We start from the raw sequence: 13,914 nt of genomic DNA on the forward strand, positions 1-13,914 counted from the left end.
TCTTTCTATCCCATCTTTCAACTCTCCTACTATCTGCACGTGGTAGCGATTGTGGCTCGGCTTGAGCCAGTGAGCAGGCCTGTGCACTTTCCTTTCTTTCTTCTTGGCAGTAACAGACAGAGAGACTCGCGTCTTTACTATCCTGTCTTTCTGTCCCATCTTTCAACTCTCCTACTATCTGCACATGGTAGCGATTGTGGCTCGGCTTGAGCCAGTGAGCAGGCCTGTTCACTTTCCTTTCTTTCTTCCTGGCAGTAACAGACAGACAGACTCGCGTCTTTACTATCCTGTCTTTCTGTCCCATCTTTCAACTCTCCTACTATCTGCACATGGTAGCGATTGTGGCTCAGCTTCAGCCAGTGAGCAGGCCTGCGCACTTTTCTTTCTTTCTTCCTGGCAGTAACAGACAGACTCGCGTCTTTACTATCCTGTCTTTCTATCCCATCTTTCAACTCTCCTACTATCTGCACGTGGTAGCGATTGTGGCTCGGCTTGAGCCAGTGAGCAGGCCTGTGCTCTTTCCTTTCTTTCTTCCTGGCAATAATAGACAGACAGACTCGCGTCTTTACTATCCTGTCTTTCTGTCCCATCTTTCAACTCTCCTACTACCTGCACGTGGTAGCGATTGTGGCTCGGCTTGAGCCAGTGAGCAGGCCTGTGCACTTTCCTTTCTTTCTTCCTGGCAGTAAGAGACAGACAGACTTGCGTCTTTACTATCCTGTCTTTCTATCCCATCTTTCAACTCTCCTACTATCTGCACGTGGTAGCGATAGTGGCTCGGCTTGAGCCAGTGAGCAGGCCTGTGCACTTTCCTTTCTTTCTTCCTGGCAGTAACAGACAGACTCGCGTCTTTACTATCCTGTCTTTCTATCCCATCTTTCAACTCTCCTACTATCTGCACGTTGTAGCGATTGTGGCTTGGCTTGAGCCAGTGAGCAGGCCTGTTCACTTTCCTTTCTTTCTTCCTGGCAGTAACAGACCGACAGACTCGCGTCTTTGCTATCCTGTCTTTCTGTCCCATCTTTCACCTCTCCTACTATCTGCACGTGGTAGCGATTGTGGCTCGGCTTGAGCCAGTGAGCAGGCCTGTGCACTTTCCTTTCTTTCTTCCTGGCAGTAACAGACAGACAGACTCGCGTCTTTACTATCCTGTCCTTCTATCCCATCTTTCAACTCTCCTACTATCTGCACGTGGTAGCGATTGTGGCTCGGCTTGAGCCAGTGAGCAGGCCTGTTCACTTTCCTTTCTTTCTTCCTGGCAGTAACAGACAGACAGACTCGGGTCTTTACTATCCTGTCTTTCTATCCCATCTTTCAACTCTCCTAGTATCTGCACGTGGTAGCGATTGTTGCTCGGCTTGAGCCAGTGAGCAGGCCTGTGCACTTTCTTTCTTCCTGGCAGTAACAGACAGACAGACTCGCGTCTTTACTATCCTGTTTTTCTGTTCCATCTTTCAACTCTCCTACTATGTGCACGTGGTAGCGATTGTGGCTCGGCTTGAGCCAGTGAGCAGGCCTGTTCACTTTCCTTTCTTTCTTCCTGGCAGTAACAGACAGACAGACTCGCGTCTTTACTATCCTGTCTTTCTGTCCCATCTTTCAACTCTCCTACTATCTGCACGTGGTAGCGATTGTGGCTCGGCTTGAGCCAGTGAGCACGCCTGTGCTCTTTCCTTTCTTTCTTCCTGGCAGTAATAGACACACAGACTCGCGTCTTTACTATCCTGTGTTTCTATCCCATCTTTCAACTCTCCTACTATCTGCACGTGGTAGCGATTGTGGCTCAGCTTGAGCCAGTGAGCAGGCCTGTGCACTTTCCTTTCTTTCTTCCTGGCAGTAACAGACAGACAGACTCGTGTCTTTACTATCCTGTCTTTCTATCCCATCTTTCAACTCTCCTACTATCTGCATGTGGTAGCGATTGTGGCTCGGCTTGAGCCAGTGAGCAGGCCTGTGCACTTTCCTTTCTTTCTTCATGGCAGTAACAGACAGACAGACTCGCGTCTTTACTATCCTGTCTTTCTGTCCCATCTTTCAACTCTCCTACTACCTGCACGTGGTAGCGGTTGTGGCTCGGCTTGAGCCAGTGAGCAGGCCTGTGCACTTTCCTTTCTTTCTTCCTGGCAGTAACAGACAGACAGACTTGCGTCTTTACTATCCTGTCTTTCTATCCCATCTTTCAACTCTCCTACTATCTGCAGGTGGTAGCGATTGTGGCTCGGCTTGAGCCAGTGAGCAGGCCTGTGCACTTTTCTTTCTTTCTTCCTGGCAGTAACAGACAGACTCGCGTCTTTACTATCCTTTCTTTCTATCCCATCTTTCAACTCTCCTACTATCTGCACGTGGTAGCGATTGTGGCTCGGCTTGAGCCAGTGAGCAGGCCTGTTCACTTTCCTTTCTTTCTTCCTCGCAGTAACAGACAGACAGACTCGCGTCTTTACTATCCTGTCTTTCTGTCCCATCTTTCAACTCTCCTACTATCTGCACGTGGTAGCGATTGTGGCTCGGCTTGAGCCAGTGAGCAGGCTTGTGCACTTTCCTTTCTTTCTTCTTGGCAGTAACAGACAGACAGACTCGCGTCTTTACTATCCTGTCTTTCTGTCCCATCTTTCAACTCTCCTACTATCTGCACGTGGTAGCGATTGTGGCTCGGCTTGAGCCAGTGAGCAGGCCTGTTCACTTTCCTTTCTTTCTTCCTGGCAGTAACAGACAGACAGACTCGCGTTTTTACTATCCTGTCTTTCTGTCCCATCTTTCAACTCTCCTACTATCTGCACGTGGTAGCGATTGTGGCTCGGCTTGAGCCAGTGAGCAGGCCTGTTCACTTGCCTTTCTTTTTTCCTGGCAGTAACAGACAGACTCGCGTCTTTACTATCCTGTCTTTCTATCCCATCTTTCAACTCTCGTACTATCTGCACGTGGTAGCGATTGTGGCTCGGCTTGAGCCAGTGAGCAGGCCTGTGCACTTTCCTTTCTTTCTTCCTGGCAGTAACAGACAGACAGACTCGCGTCTTTACTATCCTGTCTTTCTGTCCCATTTTTCAACTCTCCTACTATCTGCACGTGGTAGCGATTGTGGCTCGGCTTGAGCCAGTGAGCAGGCCTGTTCACTTTCCTTTCTTTCTTCCTGGCAGTAACAGACAGACAGACTCGCGTCTTTACTATCCTGTCTTTCTGTCCCATCTTTCAACTCTCCTACTATCTGCACGTGGTAGCGATTGTGGCTCGGCTTGAGCCAGTGAGCAGGCCTGTGCACTTTCCTTTCTTTCTTCCTGGCAGTAACAGACAGACAGACTCGCGTCTTTACTATCCTGTCTTTCTGTCCCATCTTTCAACTCTCCTACTATCTGCACGTGGTAGCGATTGTGGCTTGGCTTGAGCCAGTGAGCAGGCCTGTTCACTTTCCTTTCTTTCTTCCTGGCAGTAACAGACAGACAGACTCGCGTCTTTACTATCCTGTCTTTCTGTCCCATCTTTCAACTCTCCTACTATCTGCACGTGGTAGCGATTGTGGCTCGGCATGAGCAAGTGAGCAGGCCTGTGCACTTTCCTTTCTTCCTGGCAGTAACAGACAGACAGACTCGCGTCTTTACTATACTGTCTTTCTGTCCCATCTTTCAACTCTCCTACTATCTGCACGTGGTAGCGATTGTGGCTCGGCTTGAGCCAGTGAGCAGGCCTGTTCACTTTCCTTTCTGTCTTCCTGGCAGTAACAGACAGACAGACTCGCGTCTTTACCATCCTGTCTTTCTATCCCATCTTTCAACTCTCCTACTATCTGCACGTGGTAGCGATTGTGGCTCGGCTTGAGCCAGTGAGCAGGCCTGTGCACTTTCCTTTCTTTCTTCTTGGCAGTAACAGACAGAGAGACTCGCGTCTTTACTATCCTGTCTTTCTGTCCCATCTTTCAACTCTCCTACTATCTGCACATGGTAGCGATTGTGGCTCGGCTTGAGCCAGTGAGCAGGCCTGTTCACTTTCCTTTCTTTCTTCCTGGCAGTAACAGACAGACAGACTCGCGTCTTTACTATCCTGTCTTTCTGTCCCATCTTTCAACTCTCCTACTATCTGCACATGGTAGCGATTGTGGCTCAGCTTCAGCCAGTGAGCAGGCCTGCGCACTTTTCTTTCTTTCTTCCTGGCAGTAACAGACAGACTCGCGTCTTTACTATCCTGTCTTTCTATCCCATCTTTCAACTCTCCTACTATCTGCACGTGGTAGCGATTGTGGCTCGGCTTGAGCCAGTGAGCAGGCCTGTGCTCTTTCCTTTCTTTCTTCCTGGCAGTAATAGACAGACAGACTCGCGTCTTTACTGTCCTGTCTTTCTGTCCCATCTTTCAACTCTCCTACTACCTGCACGTGGTAGCGATTGTGGCTCGGCTTGAGCCAGTGAGCAGGCCTGTGCACTTTCTTTTCTTTCTTCCTGGCAGTAAGAGACAGACAGACTTGCGTCTTTACTATCCTGTCTTTCTATCCCATCTTTCAACTCTCCTACTATCTGCACGTGGTAGCGATAGTGGCTCGGCTTGAGCCAGTGAGCAGGCCTGTGCACTTTCCTTTCTTTCTTCCTGGCAGTAACAGACAGACTCGCGTCTTTACTATCCTGTCTTTCTATCCCATCTTTCAACTCTCCTACTATCTGCACGTTGTAGCGATTGTGGCTTGGCTTGAGCCAGTGAGCAGGCCTGTTCACTTTCCTTTCTTTCTTCCTGGCAGTAACAGACCGACAGACTCGCGTCTTTGCTATCCTGTCTTTCTGTCCCATCTTTCACCTCTCCTACTATCTGCACGTGGTAGCGATTGTGGCTCGGCTTGAGCCAGTGAGCAGGCCTGTGCACTTTCCTTTCTTTCTTCCTGGCAGTAACAGACAGACAGACTCGCGTCTTTACTATCCTGTCCTTCTATCCCATCTTTCAACTCTCCTACTATCTGCACGTGGTAGCGATTGTGGCTCGGCTTGAGCCAGTGAGCAGGCCTGTTCACTTTCCTTTCTTTCTTCCTGGCAGTAACAGACAGACAGACTCGGGTCTTTACTATCCTGTCTTTCTATCCCATCTTTCAACTCTCCTAGTATCTGCACGTGGTAGCGATTGTTGCTCGGCTTGAGCCAGTGAGCAGGCCTGTGCACTTTCTTTCTTCCTGGCAGTAACAGACAGACAGACTCGCGTCTTTACTATCCTGTTTTTCTGTTCCATCTTTCAACTCTCCTACTATGTGCACGTGGTAGCGATTGTGGCTCGGCTTGAGCCAGTGAGCAGGCCTGTTCACTTTCCTTTCTTTCTTCCTGGCAGTAACAGACAGACAGACTCTCGTCTTTACTATCCTGTCTTTCTCTCCCATCTTTCAACTCTCCTACTATCTGCACGTGGTAGCGATTGTGGCTCGGCTTGAGCCAGTGAGCAGGCCTGTGCACTTTCCGTTCTTTCTTCTTGGCAGTAACAGACAGACAGACTCGCGTCTTTACTATCCTGTCTTTCTGTCCCATCTTTCAACTCTCCTACTATCTGCACGTGGTAGCGATTGTGGCTCGGCTTGAGCCAGTGAGCAGGCCTGTGCTCTTTCCTTTCTTTCTTCCTGGCAGTAATAGACACACAGACTCGCGTCTTTACTATCCTGTGTTTCTATCCCATCTTTCAACTCTCCTACTATCTGCACGTGGTAGCGATTGTGGCTCAGCTTGAGCCAGTGAGCAGGCCTGTGCACTTTCCTTTCTTTCTTCCTGGCAGTAACAGACAGACAGACTCGTGTCTTTACTATCCTGTCTTTCTATCCCATCTTTCAACTCTCCTACTATCTGCATGTGGTAGCGATTGTGGCTCGGCTTGAGCCAGTGAGCAGGCCTGTGCACTTTCCTTTCTTTCTTCATGGCAGTAACAGACAGACAGACTCGCGTCTTTACTATCCTGTCTTTCTGTCCCATCTTTCAACTCTCCTACTACCTGCACGTGGTAGCGGTTGTGGCTCGGCTTGAGCCAGTGAGCAGGCCTGTGCACTTTCCTTTCTTTCTTCCTGGCAGTAACAGACAGACAGACTTGCGTCTTTACTATCCTGTCTTTCTATCCCATCTTTCAACTCTCCTACTATCTGCAGGTGGTAGCGATTGTGGCTCGGCTTGAGCCAGTGAGCAGGCCTGTGCACTTTCCTTTCTTTCTTCCTGGCAGTAACAGACAGACTCGCGTCTTTACTATCCTTTCTTTCTATCCCATCTTTCAACTCTCCTACTATCTGCACGTGGTAGCGATTGTGGCTCGGCTTGAGCCAGTGAGCAGGCCTGTTCACTTTCCTTTCTTTCTTCCTCGCAGTAACAGACAGACAGACTCGCGTCTTTACTATCCTGTCTTTCTGTCCCATCTTTCAACTCTCCTACTATCTGCACGTGGTAGCGATTGTGGCTCGGCTTGAGCCAGTGAGCAGGCTTGTGCACTTTCCTTTCTTTCTTCTTGGCAGTAACAGACAGACAGACTCGCGTCTTTACTATCCTGTCTTTCTGTCCCATCTTTCAACTCTCCTACTATCTGCACGTGGTAGCGATTGTGGCTCGGCTTGAGCCAGTGAGCAGGCCTGTTCACTTTCCTTTCTTTCTTCCTGGCAGTAACAGACAGACAGACTCGCGTTTTTACTATCCTGTCTTTCTGTCCCATCTTTCAACTCTCCTACTATCTGCACGTGGTAGCGATTGTGGCTCGGCTTGAGCCAGTGAGCAGGCCTGTTCACTTGCCTTTCTTTTTTCCTGGCAGTAACAGACAGACTCGCGTCTTTACTATCCTGTCTTTCTATCCCATCTTTCAACTCTCGTACTATCTGCACGTGGTAGCGATTGTGGCTCGGCTTGAGCCAGTGAGCAGGCCTGTGCACTTTCCTTTCTTTCTTCCTGGCAGTAACAGACAGACAGACTCGCGTCTTTACTATCCTGTCTTTCTGTCCCATTTTTCAACTCTCCTACTATCTGCACGTGGTAGCGATTGTGGCTCGGCTTGAGCCAGTGAGCAGGCCTGTTCACTTTCCTTTCTTTCTTCCTGGCAGTAACAGACAGACAGACTCGCGTCTTTACTATCCTGTCTTTCTGTCCCATCTTTCAACTCTCCTACTATCTGCACGTGGTAGCGATTGTGGCTCGGCTTGAGCCAGTGAGCAGGCCTGTGCACTTTCCTTTCTTTCTTCCTGGCAGTAACAGACAGACAGACTCGCGTCTTTACTATCCTGTCTTTCTGTCCCATCTTTCAACTCTCCTACTATCTGCACGTGGTAGCGATTGTGGCTTGGCTTGAGCCAGTGAGCAGGCCTGTTCACTTTCCTTTCTTTCTTCCTGGCAGTAACAGACAGACAGACTCGCGTCTTTACTATCCTGTCTTTCTGTCCCATCTTTCAACTCTCCTACTATCTGCACGTGGTAGCGATTGTGGCTCGGCATGAGCAAGTGAGCAGGCCTGTGCACTTTCCTTTCTTCCTGGCAGTAACAGACAGACAGACTCGCGTCTTTACTATACTGTCTTTCTGTCCCATCTTTCAACTCTCCTACTATCTGCACGTGGTAGCGATTGTGGCTCGGCTTGAGCCAGTGAGCAGGCCTGTTCACTTTCCTTTCTGTCTTCCTGGCAGTAACAGACAGACAGACTCGCGTCTTTACTATCCTGTCTTTCTATCCCATCTTTCAACTCTCCTACTATCTGCACGTGGTAGCGATTGTGGCTCGGCTTGAGCCAGTGAGCAGGCCTGTGCACTTTCCTTTCTTTCTTCTTGGCAGTAACAGACAGAGAGACTCGCGTCTTTACTATCCTGTCTTTCTGTCCCATCTTTCAACTCTCCTACTATCTGCACATGGGAGCGATTGTGGCTCGGCTTGAGCCAGTGAGCAGGCCTGTTCACTTTCCTTTCTTTCTTCCTGGCAGTAACAGACAGACAGACTCGCGTCTTTACTATCCTGTCTTTCTGTCCCATCTTTCAACTCTCCTACTATTTGCACATGGTAGCGATTGTGGCTCAGCTTCAGCCAGTGAGCAGGCCTGCGCACTTTTCTTTCTTTCTTCCTGGCAGTAACAGACAGACTCGCGTCTTTACTATCCTGTCTTTCTATCCCATCTTTCAACTCTCCTACTATCTGCACGTGGTAGCGATTGTGGCTCGGCTTGAGCCAGTGAGCAGGCCTGTGCTCTTTCCTTTCTTTCTTCCTGGCAGTAATAGAAAGACAGACTCGCGTCTTTACTATCCTGTCTTTCTGTCCCATCTTTCAACTCTCCTACTACCTGCACGTGGTAGCGATTGTGGCTCGGCTTGAGCCAGTGAGCAGGCCTGTGCACTTTCCTTTCTTTCTTCCTGGCAGTAAGAGACAGACAGACTTGCGTCTTTACTATCCTGTCTTTCTATCCCATCTTTCAACTCTCCTACTATCTGCACGTGGTAGCGATTGTGGCTCGGCTTGAGCCAGTGAGCAGGCCTGTGCACTTTCCTTTCTTTCTTCCTGGCAGTAACAGACAGACTCGCGTCTTTACTATCCTGTCTTTCTATCCCATCTTTCAACTCTCCTACTATCTGCACGTTGTAGCGATTGTGGCTTGGCTTGAGCCAGTGAGCAGGCCTGTTCACTTTCCTTTCTTTCTTCCTGGCAGTAACAGACCGACAGACTCGCGTCTTTGCTATCCTGTCTTTCTGTCCCATCTTTCACCTCTCCTACTATCTGCACGTGGTAGCGATTGTGGCTCGGCTTGAGCCAGTGAGCAGGCCTGTGCACTTTCCTTTCTTTCTTCCTGGCAGTAACAGACAGACAGACTCGCGTCTTTACTATCCTGTCCTTCTATCCCATCTTTCAACTCTCCTACTATCTGCACGTGGTAGCGATTGTGGCTCGGCTTGAGCCAGTGAGCAGGCCTGTTCACTTTCCTTTCTTTCTTCCTGGCAGTAACAGACAGACAGACTCGGGTCTTTACTATCCTGTCTTTCTATCCCATCTTTCAACTCTCCTAGTATCTGCACGTGGTAGCGATTGTTGCTCGGCTTGAGCCAGTGAGCAGGCCTGTGCACTTTCTTTCTTCCTGGCAGTAACAGACAGACAGACTCGCGTCTTTACTATCCTGTTTTTCTGTTCCATCTTTCAACTCTCCTACTATGTGCACGTGGTAGCGATTGTGGCTCGGCTTGAGCCAGTGAGCAGGCCTGTTCACTTTCCTTTCTTTCTTCCTGGCAGTAACAGACAGACAGACTCGCGTCTTTACTATCCTGTCTTTCTGTCCCATCTTTCAACTCTCCTACTATCTGCACGTGGTAGCGATTGTGGCTCGGCTTGAGCCTGTGAGCAGGCCTGTGCACTTTCCTTTCTTTCTTCCTGGCAGTAACATACAGACAGACTCGCGTCTTTACTATCCTGTCTTTCTGTCCCATCTTTCAACTCTCCTACTATCTACACGTGGTAGCGATTGTGGCTCGGCTTGAAACAGTGAGCAGGCCTGTGCACTTTCCTTTCTTTCGTCCTGGCAGTAACAGACAGACAGACTCGCGTCTTTACTATCCTGTCTTTCTGTCCCATCTTTCAACTCTCCTACTATCTGCACGTGGTAGCGATTGTGGCTCGGCTTGAGCCAGTGAGCAGGCCTGTTCACTTTCCTTTCTTTCTTCCTGCAGTAACAGACAGACAGACTCGCGTCTTTACTATCCTGTCTTTCTATCCCATCTTTCAACTCTCCTACTATCTGCACGTGGTAGCGATTGTGGCTCGGCCTGAGCCAGTGAGCAGGCCTGTTCACTTTCCTTTCTTTCTTCCTGGCAGTAACAGATAGACAGACAAGCGTCTTTACTATCCTGTCTTTCTGTCCCATCTTTCAACTCTCCTACTATCTGCACGTGGTAGCGATTGTGGCTCGGCTTGAGCCAGTGAGCAGGCCTGTTCAATTTCCTTTCTTTCATCCTGGCAGTAACAGACAGACTCGCGTCTTTACTATCCTGTCTTTCTATCCCATCTTTCAACTCTCCTACTATCTGCACGCGGTAGCGATTGTGGCTCGGCTTGAGCCAGTGAGCAGGCCTGTTCACTTTCCTTTCTTCCTGGCAGTAACAGACAGACAGAGTCGCGTTTTTACTATCCTGTCTTTCTGTCCCATCTTTCAACTCTCCTACTATCTGCACGTGGTAGCGATTGTGGCTCGGCTTGAGCCAGTGAGCAGGCCTGTTCACTTTCCTTTCTTTCTTCCTGGCACTAACAGACAGACAGACTCGCGTCTTTACTATCCTGTCTTTCTATCCCATCTTTCAACTCTCCTACTATCTGCACGTGGTAGCGATTGTGGCTCGGCTTGAGCCAGTGAGCAGGCCTGTTCACTTTCCTTTCTTCCTGGCAGTAACAGACAGACAGACTCGCGTTTTTACTATCCTGTCTTTCTGTCCCATCTTTCAACTCTCCTACTATCTGCACGTGGTAGCGATTGTGGCTCGGCTTGAGGCAGTGAGCAGGCCTGTTCAATTTCCTTTCTTTCTTCCTGGCAGTAACAGACAGACAGACTCGCGTCTTTACTATCCTGTCTTTCTATCCCATCTTTCAACTCTCCTACTATCTGCACGTGGTAGCGATTGTGGCTCGGCTTGAGCCAGTGAGCAGGCCTGTTCACTTTCCTTTCTTTCTTCCTGGCAGTAACAGACAGACAGACAAGCGTCTTTACTATCCTGTCTTTCTGTCCCATCTTTCAACTCTCCTACTATCTGCACGTGGTAGCGATTGTGGCTCGGCTTGAGCCAGTGAGCAGGCCTGTTCAATTTCCTTTCTTTCATCCTGGCAGTAACAGACAGACTCGCGTCTTTACTATCCTGTCTTTCTATCCCATCTTTCAACTCTCCTACTATCTGCACGCGGTAGCGATTGTGGCTCGGCTTGAGCCAGTGAGCAGGCCTGTTCACTTTCCTTTCTTCCTGGCAGTAACAGACAGACAGACTCGCGTTTTTACTATCCTGTCTTTCTGTCCCATCTTTCAACTCTCCTACTATCTGCACGTGGTAGCGATTGTGGCTCGGCTTGAGCCAGTGAGCAGGCCTGTTCACTTTCTTTCTTCCTGGCACTAACAGACAGACAGACTCGCGTCTTTACTACCCTGTCTTTCTATCCCATCTTTCAACTCTCCTACTATCTGCACGTGGTAGCGATTGTGGCTCGGCTTGAGCCAGTGAGCAGGCCTGTTCACTTTCCTTTCTTCCTGGCAGTAACAGACAGACAGACTCGCGTTTTTACTATCCTGTCTTTCTGTCCCATCTTTCAACTCTCCTACTATCTGCACGTGGTAGCGATTGTGGCTCGGCTTGAGGCAGTGAGCAGGCCTGTTCAATTTCCTTTCTTTCTTCCTGGCAGTAACAGACAGACAGACTCGCGTCTTTACTATCCTGTCTTTCTATCCCATCTTTGAACTCTCCTACTATCTGCACGTGGTAGCGATTGTGGCTCGGCTTGAGCCAGTGAGCAGGCCTGTTCACTTTCCTTTCTTCCTGGCAGTAACCGACAGACAGACTCGCGTTTTTACTATCCTGTCTTTCTGTCCCATCTTTCAACTCTCCTACTATCTGCACGTGGTAGCGATTGTGGCTCAGCTTGAGCCAGTGAGCAGGCCTGTTCACTTTCCTTTCTTTCTTCCTGGCAGTAACAGACAGACAGACTCGCGTCTTTACTATCCTGTCTTTCTATCCCATCTTTCAACTCTCCTACTATCTGCACGTGGTAGCGATTGTGGCTCGGCTTGAGCCAGTGAGCAGGCCTGTTCACTTTCCTTTCTTTCTTCCTGGCAGTAACAAACAGACAGACTCGCGTCTTTACTATCCTGTCTTTCTATCCCATCTTTCAACTCTCCTACTATCTGCACGTGGTAGCGATTGTGGCTCGGCTTGAGCCAGTGAGCAGGCCTGTTCACTTTCCTTTCTTTCTTCCTGGCAGTAACAGACAGACAGACAAGCGTCTTTACTATCCTGTCTTTCTGTCCCATCTTTCAACTCTCCTACTATCTGCACGTGGTAGCGATTGTGGCTCGGCTTGAGCCAGTGAGCAGGCCTGTTCAATTTCCTTTCTTTCATCCTGGCAGTAACAGACAGACTCGCGTCTTTACTATCCTGTCTTTCTATCCCATCTTTCAACTCTCCTACTATCTGCACGCGGTAGCGATTGTGGCTCGGCTTGAGCCAGTGAGCAGGCCTGTTCACTTTCCTTTCTTCCTGGCAGTAACAGACAGACAGACTCGCGTTTTTACTATCCTGTCTTTCTGTCCCATCTTTCAACTCTCCTACTATCTGCACGTGGTAGCGATTGTGGCTCGGCTTGAGCCAGTGAGCAGGCCTGTTCACTTTCCTTTCTTTCTTCCTGGCACTAACAGACAGACAGACTCGCGTCTTTACTATCCTGTCTTTCTATCCCATCTTTCAACTCTCCTACTATCTGCACGTGGTAGCGATTGTGGCTCGGCTTGAGCCAGTGAGCAGGCCTGTTCACTTTCCTTTCTTCCTGGCAGTAACAGACAGACAGACTCGCGTTTTTACTATCCTGTCTTTCTGTCCCATCTTTCAACTCTCCTACTATCTGCACGTGGTAGCGATTGTGGCTCGGCTTGAGGCAGTGAGCAGGCCTGTTCAATTTCCTTTCTTTCTTCCTGGCAGTAACAGACAGACAGACTCGCGTCTTTACTATCCTGTCTTTCTATCCCATCTTTCAACTCTCCTACTATCTGCACGTGGTAGCGATTGTGGCTCGGCTTGAGCCAGTGAGCAGGCCTGTTCACTTTCCTTTCTTCCTGGCAGTAACCGACAGACAGACTCGCGTTTTTACTATCCTGTCTTTCTGTCCCATCTTTCAACTCTCCTACTATCTGCACGTGGTAGCGATTGTGGCTCAGCTTGAGCCAGTGAGCAGGCCTGTTCACTTTCCTTTCTTTCGTCCTGGCAGTAACAGACAGACAGACTCGCGTCTTTACTATCCTGTCTTTCTGTCCCATCTTTCAACTCTCCTACTATCTGCACGTGGTAGCGATTGTGGCTCGGCTTGAGCCAGTGAGCAGGCCTGTTCATTTTCCTTTCTTTCTTCCTGGCAGTAACAGACAGACTCGCGTCTTTACTATCCTGTCTTTCTATCCCATCTTTCAACTCTCCTACTATCTGCACGTGGTAGCGATTGTGGCTCGGCTTGAGCCAGTGAGCAGGCCTGTGCACTTTCCTTTCTTTCTTCCTGGCAGTAACAGACCGACAGACTCGCGTCTTTGCTATCCTGTCTTTCTGTCCCATCTTTCAACTCTCCTACTATCTGCACGTGGTAGCGATTGTGGCTCGGCTTGAGCCAGTGAGCAGGCCTGTGCACTTTCCTTTCTTTCTTCCTGGCAGTAACAGACAGAGACTCGCGTCTTTACTATCCTGTCTTTCTATCCCATCTTTCAACTCTCCTACTATCTGCACGTGGTAGCGATTGTGGCTCGGCTTGAGCCAGTGAGCAGGCCTGTTCACTTTCCTTTCTTTCTTCCTGGCAGTAACAGACAGACAGACTCGGGTCTTTACTATCCTGTCTTTCTATCCCATCTTTCAACTCTCCTAGTATCTGCACGTGGTAGCGATTGTTGCTCGGCTTGAGCCAGTGAGCAGGCCTGTGCACTTTCTTTCTTCCTGGCAGTAACAGACAGACAGACTCGCGTCTTTACTATCCTGTTTTTCTGTTCCATCTTTCAACTCTCCTACTATCTGCACGTGGTAGCGATTGTGGCTCGGCTTGAGCCAGTGAGCAGGCCTGTTCACTTTCCTTTCTTTCTTCCTGGCAGTAACAGACAGACAGACTCGCGTCTTTACTATCCTGTCTTTCTGTCCCATCTTTCAACTCTCCTACTATCTGCACGTGGTAGCGATTGTGGCTCGGCTTGAGCCTGTGAGCAGGCCTGTGCACTTTCCTTTCTTTCTTCCTGGCAGTAACATAC

The sequence above is a fragment of the Amblyomma americanum genome, chromosome 6 (genome assembly GCF_052857255.1).
Source record: "Amblyomma americanum isolate KBUSLIRL-KWMA chromosome 6, ASM5285725v1, whole genome shotgun sequence".
Classification (NCBI taxonomy): Eukaryota; Metazoa; Arthropoda; class Arachnida; order Ixodida; family Ixodidae; genus Amblyomma; species Amblyomma americanum.